The sequence below is a fragment of the Balaenoptera acutorostrata genome, chromosome 2, assembly GCF_949987535.1.
Source record: "Balaenoptera acutorostrata chromosome 2, mBalAcu1.1, whole genome shotgun sequence".
NCBI lineage: Eukaryota > Metazoa > Chordata > Mammalia > Artiodactyla > Balaenopteridae > Balaenoptera > Balaenoptera acutorostrata.
In genome coordinates, this window is record NC_080065.1 from 161434717 (window position 1) to 161449578 (window position 14862).

General features: G+C 38.1%; 1 protein-coding gene across 1 annotated transcript in view; it reads left to right on the forward strand.

Annotated features, from left to right (window-relative positions):
* Positions 1 to 14862, forward strand: part of LOC130707183 (ELKS/Rab6-interacting/CAST family member 1-like) — a 112976-nt gene that overhangs the window by 72322 nt on the left and 25792 nt on the right.

Genomic DNA, 14862 nt, shown 5'->3' on the forward strand with positions numbered 1-14862 from the left:
CTTAGTTGCTCCGCGGCATGTGGGATCTTCCCGGAACAGGGCTCGAACCCGTGTCCCCTGCATTGGCAGGTGGATTCTTAACCACTGCGCCACCAGGGAAGTTCCAAAAATATCTACTTTCTTGCTTAATATTTATTTAAATTTGAGTGCATGTTGAGCATTTTTTCATAGGGTTTTCTTCGTTTTGAAGCTACATATTCATGTCGTTTCTACATTTTTCTGTTAGATGGTTTATTTTTTTCCCTTATTGATTTATAGGGGTTCCCTAGTAAGTGAATTGGCCTCTTTCCTCATGTTTTGCAAATATATTTTCTTGTTTGTCATTTTCTTTTTTACTTCCTTTATGGTATTTGTTTTAGAATTTATGTGTCAAATTTAGTTGTCCTTTCCTCTGTGTCCTCTCAATTTTCAGTCATGCTCAGAAAGTCCTTATGCCCACCAAGGTTATTAAGTAATTCACGCATGCTTTCTTCTGGTACATTTAAAGTTTCTTTTTTCTTTATACCTAAAAATTGTTTTATAAAATTTATATATTGGCTTTAATGATTCAGCTTTTTCTTCTTCTATGTGGCCAGTCATCATTATAATATTTATTAAATAATCTACCTTTTTCCTCCTGATTTGAAATGCCAAAAATAAATTGTCGTTTAAATCTGGGCCTGTTTCTGGTCTGTTCCATTTATCTGCCTCTGTTTCTTTGACTGCTTTTTATGAAAAATACTTAGTTTGTTTATAATCCCCCTTCCTGATTTTTGTTGGTAAGCTTTGTTGTCTTTTGCTGAGTCCACAGTGCTTTTCATATTTACATTGTGTTGCTTTTTGAAGGGGAAAAAGTCCTTTCTGTAATCGTGATTCATATTGTTTAGCCTTTATTTCTGTGTTTAAGTGAATTTAATGTTTACCACTGTTTGTAGCACCATGGCTTACCTGTTCCCAAGGTTTACATTTCATTTAATTCTTGGTTCCCCAAGAACTCCTTTGAACACTTTTTCAAGAGTGGTCCTGGCTGCTTGCTTGTTTGTTTTTTTTTTAAAGTGTACCTTTTTATTTAAGATTTTTTTTTTTTTTTTTGGATGTGGACCATTTTTAAAGTCTTTATTGAATTTGTTACAGTATTGCTTCTGTTTGATGTTTTGGGTTTTTGGCTGCGAGGCATGTGGGATTTTAGCTCCCTGACCAGGGATTGAACCTGTACCTCCTGCATTGGAAAGTATAGTCTTAACCACTGGACAGACAGGGAAGTCCACTGGGTGCTTGCTTGTTGACCATGCATTTATATTATCTTTTTACATTTTATAATTTAATTATTTGTGAGATTCAAAAAGCATAGAGAATAACATAATAAGTAATGGTAATTACTCAACTTGGGAAGTAAAATTTCAAACAGAGTCAAAGTTCTTTGGCATATCTTTTCTTGAGAGTATTCCCCTCCATTCTCTCGCGGAAATAAACGCTTGCTTTGGTGTTTATGCATGCACCCGTATCTTAGGTCAGGATGCATGTTTTCGTACAACCTGTGTATGTGTTAATAAAATTTATATAAGAGGAAATATACATGGCAAATAAATATGAAAAGTTATGTACCCTCACTGTAATCAGTGGAATGTAAAATAAGACCAGATTAAGAAACCATTTTATACTTAGCATTGTAAGCTGTGTTCGCAAAAATTAAGAAGTCTGACAGTATCAGGTGTTGGTAAATGTGGCAACTGAATTTCTCACACAGTGCTGTTGGGTTTTTAAATAGGTACAACTATTTTGGAAAGCACTTACTAAACATAAGGGTACCCTGCCAGATACATATACTGTAGATGAACTCCAGGATGTATGTAAGAATGCTCATAGTAACCTTGTTTGGATTAAGGAAAAAACCAAAACAGAACTGAGGAAATACTTTGCAAATGTTTACTGACAGAATGATTGAGTTAGTAAGTTGTGGTATAGTCACACAGTGGAATATATTATTCTTTTCGTTTTAGGGCAAGGGAATATTTAGGATAAAAATTCAGCAAAGTTATTTCTTCTGGAGGTAGGGAAGGGAAGAGGGTTGGGATAAGGAAGAATATATGAGTATCTTAAGTAGTTCAGGTAATTCTCATTCTTACGATGGGTAATGCGTTTGTGTGTAATTTAACATACTTCATAACATATAGATACATATTTATATTTGAAATATATTTAAAATACCTGGAGGCAGATTTACTTCTGTTTAATTTGCTGGTACATGGGTGCTTATTATATACTTTATATGTTTCCTTTTGTTTGAATATGAATAATAAAAATGCCTAGAAAAAACCTTCTCTGTACCTACATATCTATCTTCATTGAGAAAGACTTTTTCCTGTGTTTTACTTTAAATTCATTCCTAATTTTATAATTGTGAAATTAGAACCACCTTCCTCTAGAAGTTTATTTGTATATTTTGAAACAATGTCTGATGCAGATGTAGAGTCTCATTTGATAAAGCCCAGCTGTTCGTTTGATGAAAATTTCCTACAAAGTCTGGCAAATGGATTTATTCAGCTTATGGTCAGATATGTCCAATTAAGATGCATGAATGGCTTGGACAGTTTTGACCCTCTTTCCTTGAACCAGAATTTGGCTACTTATCGTATTTGCTGGTTAAGATTAGCTTGGGCCGTATTGAACAAGTGTAATCCTCCTTCAGCAGGATGATTTTTTAGATATTGGGAGCCTATATTTGACAGCCCCCAAATCTTATTTTCCTCGGTGAAATATTGCTGTTCCTCCCATTATTCTTACTTGCCCTGATTAATTTTTCTGATGGCAGTTGTTTTTCTACACTCATTTTTCCTCCATACTTGTACTCTTTGGAATTTTGGATCTAGTTGCAAGAGAGATGATTAGAAGGTGATTAATGTTCTGTTCTTGGCCCTCCCTGAAATGTGGTATTGGGAAAACTCACTAACCCTCAGTTTCCTCATCTGTAGACAGGGTATAATAGTTACTTGGGGGGGGTTGTTAAATGATGTAATGTGTATAAAAGCACCTTGGAACCCATGAAGTGTTATATACCATGCATATATTAATAGGTGTTAATATTGTTTGTTCTTATTACATTTTACTTTGCTAAATTCAGCCAATGACTCTAATCTTTGAGAATCTTTTGAAACTTGATTTATTTAGTCTGTTTATCTCCTTCAGTTTTATGCCTTCAACCCTTATGAATATATTCTTTTTTAAAAAAAAGTAAATTTATTTATTTATTTTTGGCTGTGTTGGGTCTTTGTTGCTGTGCGTGGGCTTTCTCTAGTTGCGGCGAGCGGGGGCTACTCTTTGTTGCAGTGCACAGGCTTCTCATTGCGGTGGCTTCTCTTGGTATGGAGCACGGGCTCTAGGCACACGGGCTTCAGTAGTTGTGGTGTGTGAGCTTCAGTAGTTGCAGCACGCGGGCCCAGTAGTTGTGGCTGGCGGGCTCTAGAGCGCGGGCTCAGTAGTTGTGGCGCACAGGCTTAGTTGCTCCGCGGCATGTGGGATCTTCCCGGACCAGGGCTCAAACCCGTGTCCCCTGCATTAGCAGGTGGATTCTTAACCACTGAGCCACTGGGGATGCCCATGAATATATTCTTTATATGTCCATGTAGGTGATAAAATGTTGCATAGGCTCAGAAAAGACTTTTGTGGTATATTGTAAGAAAACTCTATCAGATTGATATGTTTATCCAAACAATTCTAAGACCTCCTTTTGTTGTCTGTAGGATTTTTTTTTTTTTTTTTTTTTTTTTGGTAATCCCAGTTTGTTTGCAGGTCTAATTTATTTTTTATTTTTTAAAAATTTTTATTTTATATTGGAGTATAGTTGATTTACAATGTTGTGTTAGTTTCAGGTGTACAGCAAAGTGATTCAATTATACATATATATGTAACTATTCTTTTTCAAGTTCTTTTCCCATTTCAGTTATTACCGAATATTGAGCAGAGTTCCCTGTGCTATACAGTACAGTTCCTTTGTAAATCCATTTTCTCCTCTGTTCTTCATCCAGAAGAAATCTGTCTTGAAAATCTGAGTCCATTGGACTCATTATTATTCTGTATAATTCCTTCTTAGAGTGATGTGAGCCACATGATGATGTACACGATGGCCTAGCTTTCTAAGCAGTGTGTCTATTTCTATACACTGGAATCTTCTTGGCTTCTCTCCTTTCCCCCCTTACTGAGTGCATTTATAGTTGCACAGTCACTTTATGTTCTTGTGGGCGTCCCAGTCTTCCCAGGCGTCCTCAGCTGTCTCATTCATGCAGTCAGCATGGCCTTCTGCTGTGCACCTGGCACTGTGCTAAGTACACAGAGAGGATGGTTTCTGCTCTCAGAGTCTCAGAGTTGTAGCAGTTAAAGAAGTTACCATACAAATGGTGTACAGTGGGCACAAAGCAAGGCATTCCAGATTCGACCTTGTGTGAAAGGAGTCTAAGAGAAGTCTTAGCAGTCGAGTCTTGAAAGGTGTGTGAAAGTTTGCTAGGCAGATGGGGAAGGGGTAAGAGGTCCCAAGCTGAGAGAGCAGTGTGAATGAAAAAGGGGAATAGTGTCCTTTCCAGAGGGTCACGCCCTGGAATTTCACCTCTGTACTTCATACATTTGTAATACGGATTCCTAAAAATTTCTGGTAGAGCTCTGTCTCTCAATGCCTTTTCTTTCTTACTATGATCTCTCCTATTACCTGGTCTCTGGGAAAATTATTCCCATTTCTTACATAATGCGAAGGTTTTCAGAGAATATACTCATCTTTATTGTCCTATTAGTTTAGTTAGGAAACTGATAAATAGAATTCAGTTTTTCTTTCCCCTGGCCCTGAAGATTTTCCATCAGAAACTTTAGAAATTTACCTGCGGTAGTATATTGAAGTATAACCTTACAGGCGGATCTTGAGATTTTCCTGGAGAGATGTCTTTTTCTTTTTGAATTAATTAATTAAATTGACTTTTGGCTGCATCAAGTCTTAGGTGCAGCATGCGGGATCTTCATGGAAACACGCAGGGTCTTTCGTTGCAGCACGTGGGCTTCTCTGTAGTTGTGGCGGCAGGTTTTCTCTTCTCTAGCTGTGGTGTGCAGGCTCCAGGGCGCATGGGCTCTGTAGTTGTGACGCGCAGGTTCCAGAGCTCGTGGGCTCTATAGTTTGTGGCACGCGGGCTCAGCAGTTGTGGCGCATGGGCTTAGTTATCCCTGCGGCATGTGGGATCTTAGTTCCCTGACCAGGGATCGAGCCAGCATCCCCTGCATTGTAAGGCGGCTTCTTTACCACTGGACCACGAGGGAAGTCCCTGGAGACATGTCTTAATTCTATGCAACACTTAACCTACTTTGCTGCTGCTTCTTTTTTTTTTTTAATTTCTTTATTTTTGGCTGCGTTGGGTCTTCATTGCTACGTGCAGGCTTTCTCTAGTTGCAGCGAGCGGGGGCTACTCTTCGTTGCGATGCGCGGGCTTCTCATTGCGGTGGCTTCTCTCGTTGAGGAGCGTGGGCTCTAGGCTTGTGGGCTTCAGTAGTTGTGGCACGCGGGCTCAGTAGTTGTGGTGCACGGGCTTATTTGCTCCGTGGCACGTGGGATCTTCCCGGGGCTCGAACCCGTGTCCTCTGCATTGGCAGTCGGATTCTTAACCACTACGCCACCAGGGAGGTCCCTATTTTGCTTCTTGATTTATCCACTTATTCCATAAGGAAGAGCAGATGGTAACTCTGCTTTCATCCTTTCCTTGTTCTTGGCATCTGCATTCTCTATCTTTTTCTCACAAATATTACTTATAATTGTAAGTTTAAGTAATATTTAGCTCTTTTAATATTTAAGGAGAATACCAGGAAACAATGTATTACTTTGGCATTACTTTGGCATATTAAATATGCATTAAAAATCCTTGTTTTCTGAAAATAGTAGCAGCTTTGAGAATGGCTGGATTGTGAATCACATACTCTGGACCGATTTTGGGTCTGTCTGGGCCACCACTGCCTGCCCATAGGCTTCCAGCTTTCTAGGTAGTATATGTATTTGTATGCACGGGGATAGCCCTGCGCTCAGAGAATGAAATGAGACAATAGCAGATGGCCAAGCATGCAGTACAGTGGGATTAGCACCGGCCTCTCCTTTCCAGGGCTCTCCGCTATGGTTTAAAGTAGTTTTGTGTTACAGTAAATTTCTTATCTTTATAATAAATCACTGACCTGGAAAATGTAATTGAGCATTTGAATCTGAGCTGCATTCAGAATCTGTGTTAAAATTGTACAGCTTCTTGCTTGATTGATTATAAATGGTAATGTAGCTTGGAGTTGAATTTGCTGACGCAGACGTTATCATCTTTCCCTTGTATGCTTCTGTAACTTCTCTTTATTTCACCTTGCCTGCATCTCCAGTTTCCTAGGTTTTGGTATTTAGAGTTTAGATTTATCAGTAGCAGAAAGCTAACTGATAATTGAATTAGAAAGTTTTCCCTTTTTGTGGTCCTAGATTGGTTCTTTAAGTCTCCTGTTATTTTGTTTTCGGTAGGAAGTCAGAAAGAATAGGTTCTTTATACACTCTATTTGTTTGCTGTAGAGTCTTGACTTAAGGACATGTTAGTTTCTTCACTTTTTCCATATCATAAAATGGAAAGAATATATTTTATCATTGAAAACAATATTTACTAATTTATTCTGAGAAAATTAATATTTTAAAAATTGTGCTTTTATTTTTAATAAGGATTAATTGTAATGTTTTCTAAATATTATTATTATTATTTTTTTTAAAATTTTATTTATTTATTTATTTATGGCTGTGTTGGGTCTTCATTTCTGTGCAAGGGCTTTCTCTAGTTGCGGCAAGTGGGGGCCACTCTTCATCGCGGTGCGCGGGCCTCTCATCGCGGCCTCTCTTGTTGTGGAGCACAGGTTCCAGATGCGCAGGCTCAGTAATTGTGGCTCACGGGCTTAGTTGCTCCGCAGCATGTGGGATCTTCCCAGACTAGGGCTCGAACCCGTGTCCCCTGCATTGACAGGCAGATTCTCAACCACTGCGCCACCAGGGAAGCCCTAAATATTATTTTTAAATCACAAGCCAGCTGTTAATGAAGCTAAGTTGAAAGAAGAGCAGGTCAGCCCCTAATTGGATTTTAAGTTGGAAACTTAATATACTTAGGCATTAGAATTTTCCCTTTTCTTTCTTTCTTTATTATTTTTTAATAGAACTCAGTTTAATTAAAAATTTTTTTCCTCAGTGGAAAATATGTATAGCTAAATTCTTGAAATATTTTATTGAAAAAGCAATGCATAGTAAATGAAGTCTGATTGATGATAACTTTTCTGCTGGGGAATATGCTCCATATGGATTTACTTTGCTTCATATAACTTTTTTCCCCTCACTTTTTCAAGTAAACCTTAAGGAGGGTAGATAGTTGAACTTTCAAAGTCTGGTTTAACTTCCATTTGTCAGTAGATAACTTTTTAAATGATGCTGGTATTACACAAGTGACATCTTACAATGATTGAAGAATTATTCCCTAAAAAAGGGAGGATCTTAGTTTACTTTGTTACAGAATATCTTTTCATTATGATATGTTCCTTCTCACCATCCCTCCTCTTCCAGAACACCCCTCTCCAAAAAATAAAAACAATAAAAGAAAACACAACATGCCTCATCCCTATCTTCTGATAATCTAGAAACAATACACTTTCGAGATCAGTGATTAAAACAGAAAGAGCAATAGCATTGTAAAGATAGACGGGGGAGGAAAACCTCTCGCTGCATAGTAAACTGTTGCTGAAGCTTAGTGGAGTAAACAGTCATTTTATTTGTGAATCAGGAATTCAGGAAGGGCTCTCTTGCGTAGTTTGTCCCTGATTTGTTTGGTGACAGCCGGGGGTGTCTGCAGCTGGGTGACCCACTACCAGGATGGTTTCTTCATTTGCGTACATCCTGCCTGGGTATTCCTTGGCCTCTGGCTCCGTGGCTCCTGGCCAGTTAAGGGTTGCGCTAGGAGTTGGTTTGGAAGCAGCAGGGGATTCCTTTTGTCTGTACTCTTTTGGTCCCAGTAGTCACAGGACCTAACTTGATTTGGTGGCGGGGGCGTCAAGGAAAATACTCCACGTCTTACTGGAGGAGTGGCAAAGCCACTTACAAAAAAGCACGTGAAGTCGGAGACATTGTTGCGGCCGTCTGTGCAAAATATCTGCTCCAGCTGAATAAAAATGTTGGATAAAGGATTGAGACCATGAGGGCGAGATTTTGTTTGTGTGGTATGGTAACAAAGCTCTCACTTTCTTTTCTGTTGTCGTATGACTTTTTTGTATATTTCCATGTTCTGCTCAGTGTTTTAATCTCTTATTCATAGGACTTCTACTATCATCCATTGCTGTCAACAGAAGTCACTTCAAACCAGAAGGAATTCTAAACAGTTTTAAATTGTTTTACCCAATTGAGGCATTATCATTTCATACCCATCACTGGGTATGAAAATAATTGATAGGAAAAGGGTACAGAGGAATAAGGTGTGTGGAAAGGGCAGGCCGACAGCAGAAGGTGAATTAATGCTACGTATTCAATTTGGAGATCATCATAGGTGAGCAGCACAACCGTCTAGATGAAAACTTTTGCGTATGAGTGATCTAACGTGGAAGAGACGCCATCTAGAAGCGCGTCAGACTGAGTATGTGCATGGATGACACAGTGATTGCAAAAGAATTTTTAAGTCCATTAAGAACAGAGAAACTTGACTAAACTGTTACTTGTATTTGTGTTATTTGGGGAATAACGCCAGATAAATCTCAGTACTAGAGTAGTTTCACGCTTCGTTGATGGATATTGGGAACCTTGACTTTTTTTTTTTTTCTGTTTTCTTATTCTGTCACAGAAACTATGCTTTTTAAAGATTGACGCTTCAAATTAATAGATTATAATTTCATTCCATTTATATCAGTGTTTCTTAATGGGGAAGGGAGGGACAGTTTTGTCTCAAAAGGGGCATTGTACAAGGTCTAGAAACATTTTTTGGTTGTAAAAACCCCTGGGTGGAGGGGGGGAGGGGGGAACCTTGACTTTTAAAGCTAGCACCATGGGGTTAATTGGATTGATGCTTTTTTTTCCCTCCCTAATTGAGATATAATTCACATACCATAAACTTTACTAATTTAAACTATATAATTCAGTTGTTTTTGGTATACTTACAAGGTTGTGCAACCATCACTTTTGTCCAGTTCCAGAACATTTTCATGACCCTAAAAAGAAACCCATACCTGTCACAACCCCTGTACTCTGCATCCGCTGCCTACTTTTTGTCTTTATCAATTTGCCTATGCTAGACATTTCATAGAAATGTAATCATATAATATGTAGCTTTTTATGTCTTGCTTCTTTAATGTTTTCAAGGTTCATTATGTTGTAGCAAGTGTCAGTACTTTATTCCTTTTATGGCTGAATAATATTCCATTGTAATGAATATAGCACATTTTTTTTTATCCATCCATCAGTTTCTGGACGTTTGGGTGGTTTCCACTTGAATAATGATTATGTTACATCTATGTACAAGTTTTTGTATGAACATACGTTTTTCATTTCTCTTGAGTTTATATCTTGGGATGGAATTGATGTTAACTTTACCTGTAACTTTTTGAGGAACTGCCAAACTGTTTCTAAAGCGGCTGAACCATTTTACATTTCTGCCAACACTAGTTATTTTTCTTTTTCAAATAGCCATTCTAATGGGTGTGCAGTGGTATGTTGTTGTGGTTTTGACTTCTATTTCCATAATGACTAATGATGTTGAATGTCTTTTCATGTAATTGCTGGCCATCTGTGTATCTTCCTTGGAGAAATGTCTATTCAGATCCTTTGCCCATTTTTTTTTTTTTAATTTTTATTTATTTATTTATTTATCCATCCATGGCCGTGTCGGGTCCTCGCCTCTGTGCGAGGGCCCTCTCCAGTTGCGGCAAGTGGGGACCACTCCTCATCACGGTGCGCGGGCCTCTCACTGTCGCGGCCTCTCCCGTTGCGGAGCACAGGCTCCAGACGCGCAGGCTCAGCAATTGTGGCTCATGGGCTCAGCCGCTCCGCGGCATGTGGGATCCTCCCAGACCGGGGCTCGAACCCGTGTCCCCTGCACTGGCAGGCAGAATCCCAACCACTGCGCCACCAGGGAAGCCCCCTTTGCCCATTTTTAAATTGAGTTATTTGTCTTTTTATTGAGTTCTAGAAAGTCTTTATTCGGGAGATTCCATCCATATCAGATAAGTGATTTGCACATATTTCTCCCATTCTCTGGGTTATCTCTTCACTGTCTTGATAGCATCCTTTGATGCACAAAAGTTTTAAATTTGATGAAGTCCAGTTTATCTGTTTTTTCCTTAGTTGCTTATATGTTTTTGACATCATATCTAAGAAACCATTGCCTAATTGAAGGTCACAAAGATTTCCTCCTGTGTTTTCTTCTAAGAGTTTTATAGTTTTAGCTTTTTACATTTAGGTCTTTTGTCCATTCCTAGTTAATTTTTGTATGTGGTGTAAGGTAGGGATCCAACTTCATTATTTTGCATGTGTCCCAGCACCATTTGTTGAAAAGACTGTTCTTTTCCCACTGAATGGTCTTGGGACCATTGCTAAAAATCAGTTGTACATAGACACACATGTTCATTTCTGAACTTTAAGTTCTGTTCCATCAATTTATATGTCTGTCTGTTTCCCACATCACACTGTCTTGGTTACTGTAGCTTTGTAGTAGGTTTTGATACTGGACACTGTGAATCTTCTACCTTTGTTCCTTTTCAAGATCGTTTTGGCTTTTGGGCATCCAAAAAAAGAAGTAACCGCCTCCCCCCAATGTCAGGTCTTTCAGCTGATCAACACAGGATGTCTTTTAACTTATTTAGGTTGTTTTTAGTTTCTTTCATTGATGTTTTGTAGTTTTCAGTTTACAAGCCTTGCACTTCTTTAAATTTATTCCTAAATATTTTATTATTTTTGATGCTACTGTAAATGGAATTTTCTTTACTTCATTTTTAGATTATTTATTTTTAGTGTAAAGACATACAAGTGATTTTTGTTTATCGGTCTTGGGTTTTGAAACTTGGCTAAATTGGTTTATTATCTTTAATGGTGTTTTAGTGGATTCTTTAGTATTTTCTACGTATAAGATAAAGCCATCTGCAAATAGAGGTAGCTGTACCTTTTCTTTCCAATGTGGCTGCCTTTTATTTCTTTTTCTTCCCTAATTGCCCTTCCCTAATTGTCCAGTATAATGATGAATAGAGGTGGTGAGAGTGGACATCCTTGTCTTGTTCTTTATCTTAGGGGAAAGGTTTTCATTTTTCACCTTAAGTATGATGTTAACTGGGTTTTTTACAGATGCCTTTTATCCAGTTGAGGAAGTTCCCTTCTATTCCTAGTTTATTGAATGTTTTTTATCATGAAGAGGTGTTGGGTTTTGTCAAATGCTTTTTCTGTCGTTATTGGGATGATCATGTGGTTTCTGTTCTTTATTAATATGGTACATTATATGGATTGATTTTTGTATGGTGAATCAATCTTGCATTCCTGGGATAAGAGTGGATGTGTTTTTAAAGAGCCTTGTATTTTTCACCTGGAGAGATGTAGAAACTTGTTCTACCACCACTATCATGGAGGCAATAGGAATGGACCTGAGAGAACATAGCCTTTGGATAAATGCTTTATTTTCAAGTGCTAGGGTATAATATAAACAAGAAGTATTCAAAGGCTTATAGTGTAATGCTTTGTACAACACAGAAGTAATTTTGACTCTTATGAAAACATCATTTCTTTGGACTTTTAAGTAGCTTCGTGAATAATTTGAGGATTTATGTGATGTGTCCATTTCCTATTAATCGTATGCCATATTAATATTCTCAGAGTCTTGCAAGCTCTAGTTTGGAGTGCCCTGACTTCTGTTTTGACTGAAAACATATTTTAAACTTGAAAAATGGTAATTAACAAGTCAATATGGAAGGGTCAGATTCCTTTGGGGACAAAGGTTGTTCTTAGTAGTCTCTCAGGAGACCTTGTAGCAGGAACTTGTCAGAATATAAATATTACATAGATAAATATCTAGAAAGAGGCAAAGGATTTGGAAAAAAAAATGCTTGATCAGAGTTTTGAAGCACAGTTAATATTTTCTTCTGCTTAAAACTGCTTATAACTTGGCATGAATTAACTTGCATTGCATTCTCACCTGTGGGAATGCCTGTTTGGATAGACGCCTAGGTGCCTGTCAACTCTAGTTGAGAAGTTGAAATAATTAACCTCCTGAAGAAATTATTAAATCAAACTTTGATGAAGTAGCTTTTTGTGCTCTTCCTTCTCTCTGCCATACCGATATGTACACCCTCACCAGAAAAGAGCTTCCAGCATCAGACGTGTATTTTGTCCTTTATCTGTTTTATCTTCCTGTAATTGCCAGACCTCCTTACTTTTTTCTGCTAACACTTTTTTTTTCCTGCAGGGGTTTTTCAGATTAGAAAAATCATTCAAGTTGACCAAGGAGAATTTACTAAATTTAATAAGATTCTTGGGCTTCCATTGCATATAGGTGAGGAACTGTTGTTTGGATCTGTTCTCCCTGCATCCCAACCAGGCCAAACTCTTACACAGCAAATTTGGTAACACAGTATCTTTGTAAAACAGCTAAGCAAGCAACTTTAAGTGAAGTGGCTATTCGTTTTAGAAAATATTGTGGGTATTTGAAAAGAATGCCACTAATTAATGATTTGTAACTTTTCTCCTACCCTTTTGACAATCTGATGAAAGCTGTGGGTGCTCTTCATGTAAAAATGCACATGGCTCATTTGTGTGGACTGGGATGTCAGACACACCTTAAAGGCCATCCCTGAACTCCTGCTTCAAAATGCCCACCATTGGTGAAACAATCAAGTTGGGATACAAGGGTCTCTAGGTTTTACAAAGCCATAAAATTATGTATATGGTTCAAATACAGCATAAATTGAGAGCAATTACAATTTCATGTTAAATATTATTTAACTAGAAAGAGCATACATAGCTGCTGGGTATAATGGATGCTGTGATGAGTGACCCAGATCCCTGCTGAGGGTTGAAGGATGTATTCCCCCAGGTGCTGGAAGTATCCCCTGTGGAGATTGCGTTGGCTAAAGAGACCTACCTTGTACAAGGCCACATCCCTTCCCATTGGTATCCAATGATTGATCCTTGTAGGGTACAAGGGCTTGAATCCATTGCCCTGACTTGGGGCAACTCTGAAAGGTCATCGCAGATTCAGAGCTCCCCATGGGGTTGTCTGAATCCTTTGGGACTTCATGGCAGCCTAATTTCTCCCTCTGCACCATCATGCTCCCCCCCGCCACTTCTTTTCCACTGGTATTGATCCCAAGAGCACCCTCTAATTTCTTGAACAATAAAATCTGTCTCAAGGTCTGCTTCTTGGGAAACCCAGCCTTGTCACACTAGGATTGACTTTTAGTACAGGTTAGCTTACTTCAGGCCATAAAAGTAGGCCTGGCTAAAATAAAAATTGAGTGAGATGAACTTGAATTTAGACTTAAAATATGTGAAGCATCCTATTGCTGTTTCCTTTGGACCTTATATTTCAAATAGGTTTTGCAAGTCTTGGTTTCTCTGGATTCATTTGTTATCTCTCAGTCTTCCTTTGGCATTGCGGAAAACCCCCCAAGTCTCTGACAGCTTGGTTTGGTCCCACAGTATGAACCTGTGGAAGGTGTGGGTTAAATAGAAACGCTCACATGTCCCACAGAAACCCCTAGAGATTTCCCATGTTGGTAAGTGCATATGTTAGGAGAATCTCTCTTATCATGATCCTAATCATATTTCTTGTAAATCCTGAGATTTCTCAGATAGGAGTTAGAAAATTATTGCTTTTGTCATTATCATTGAAATCATGTATGTCCCTTCTGAATATTTGAAAAATGTGGAAAAGGTATAACAAGGAAAATTCTATGTAAAAATAAACTTTTCCTTCAAATTGGGATAATATGGTACATTTTGATAACTTTTCTTTTTCATGTAATGTTATATAATAAAGAAGTTTGCATATCCTTAATTAATCATCAAGTATATGAACTGTAATGGTTGATAGAGCATATTTAATTTAGCTAGCCTTCTATTGTTATGTACTTGATTTTTCCCGACTTTGTTATTGGTAATAAGTAATACAAAGAATAGTGGTTCTTTGTGGGGGGATGGGCAGAAACTAAGCCTAGTGTGTCTGCTTTAGTTAGTTACTTAAGAATACTGAGTTCTTTCATCACTAAAATGTAGTGAACTATTAGATCTAAGAGTGTTCTATCTATTGTTATCGCACAGCTTCAAGGGATGCCATTCGTATAGGTGTGAATTGAGGTCCTAGGTGCAGTCTCATCATTGCCGCTGCTTCACAAGGACAGCCACCGTGGGTTTATGGGTCCTCTTTTTGTTTTTTGGTTTTTTTGGAGCAATTTTAGCATATGAATATCCGTCAAGTTTTTATATCTGCCTGCCAGATATAAAAAGAAGTATTTGAGCCATTTCCTTAATTGTCTACCAAGCAGATCTTGACTAGCAGTGTGACCTTTGGTCTCACCAGCTTTTGCTTCATATTATCCAGTTATTTTAATTCAAGAGGTCCCTAGTTCCATTATCTGTACCATGAGCAAGTCTATCAAGGAACTTACTTTCCCTCCCAGCAATTAATAAAATCTAACCGGAGCAATGGACTCTGTATTTTCCTAAAGGTCATACCTATACTTCCTGTATAGTTCAATTTGAACAGTTTTTAAGATAAAATACAGAGGTACTCTGCTGAAGTTTATTACTTTTTAAATGTTCTCGTCTTTCCCATCATAAGAATACAGTTGTATTTTAGAATTGAAAGGAATATTAGTGGTCTTTGTCTTGTAGGT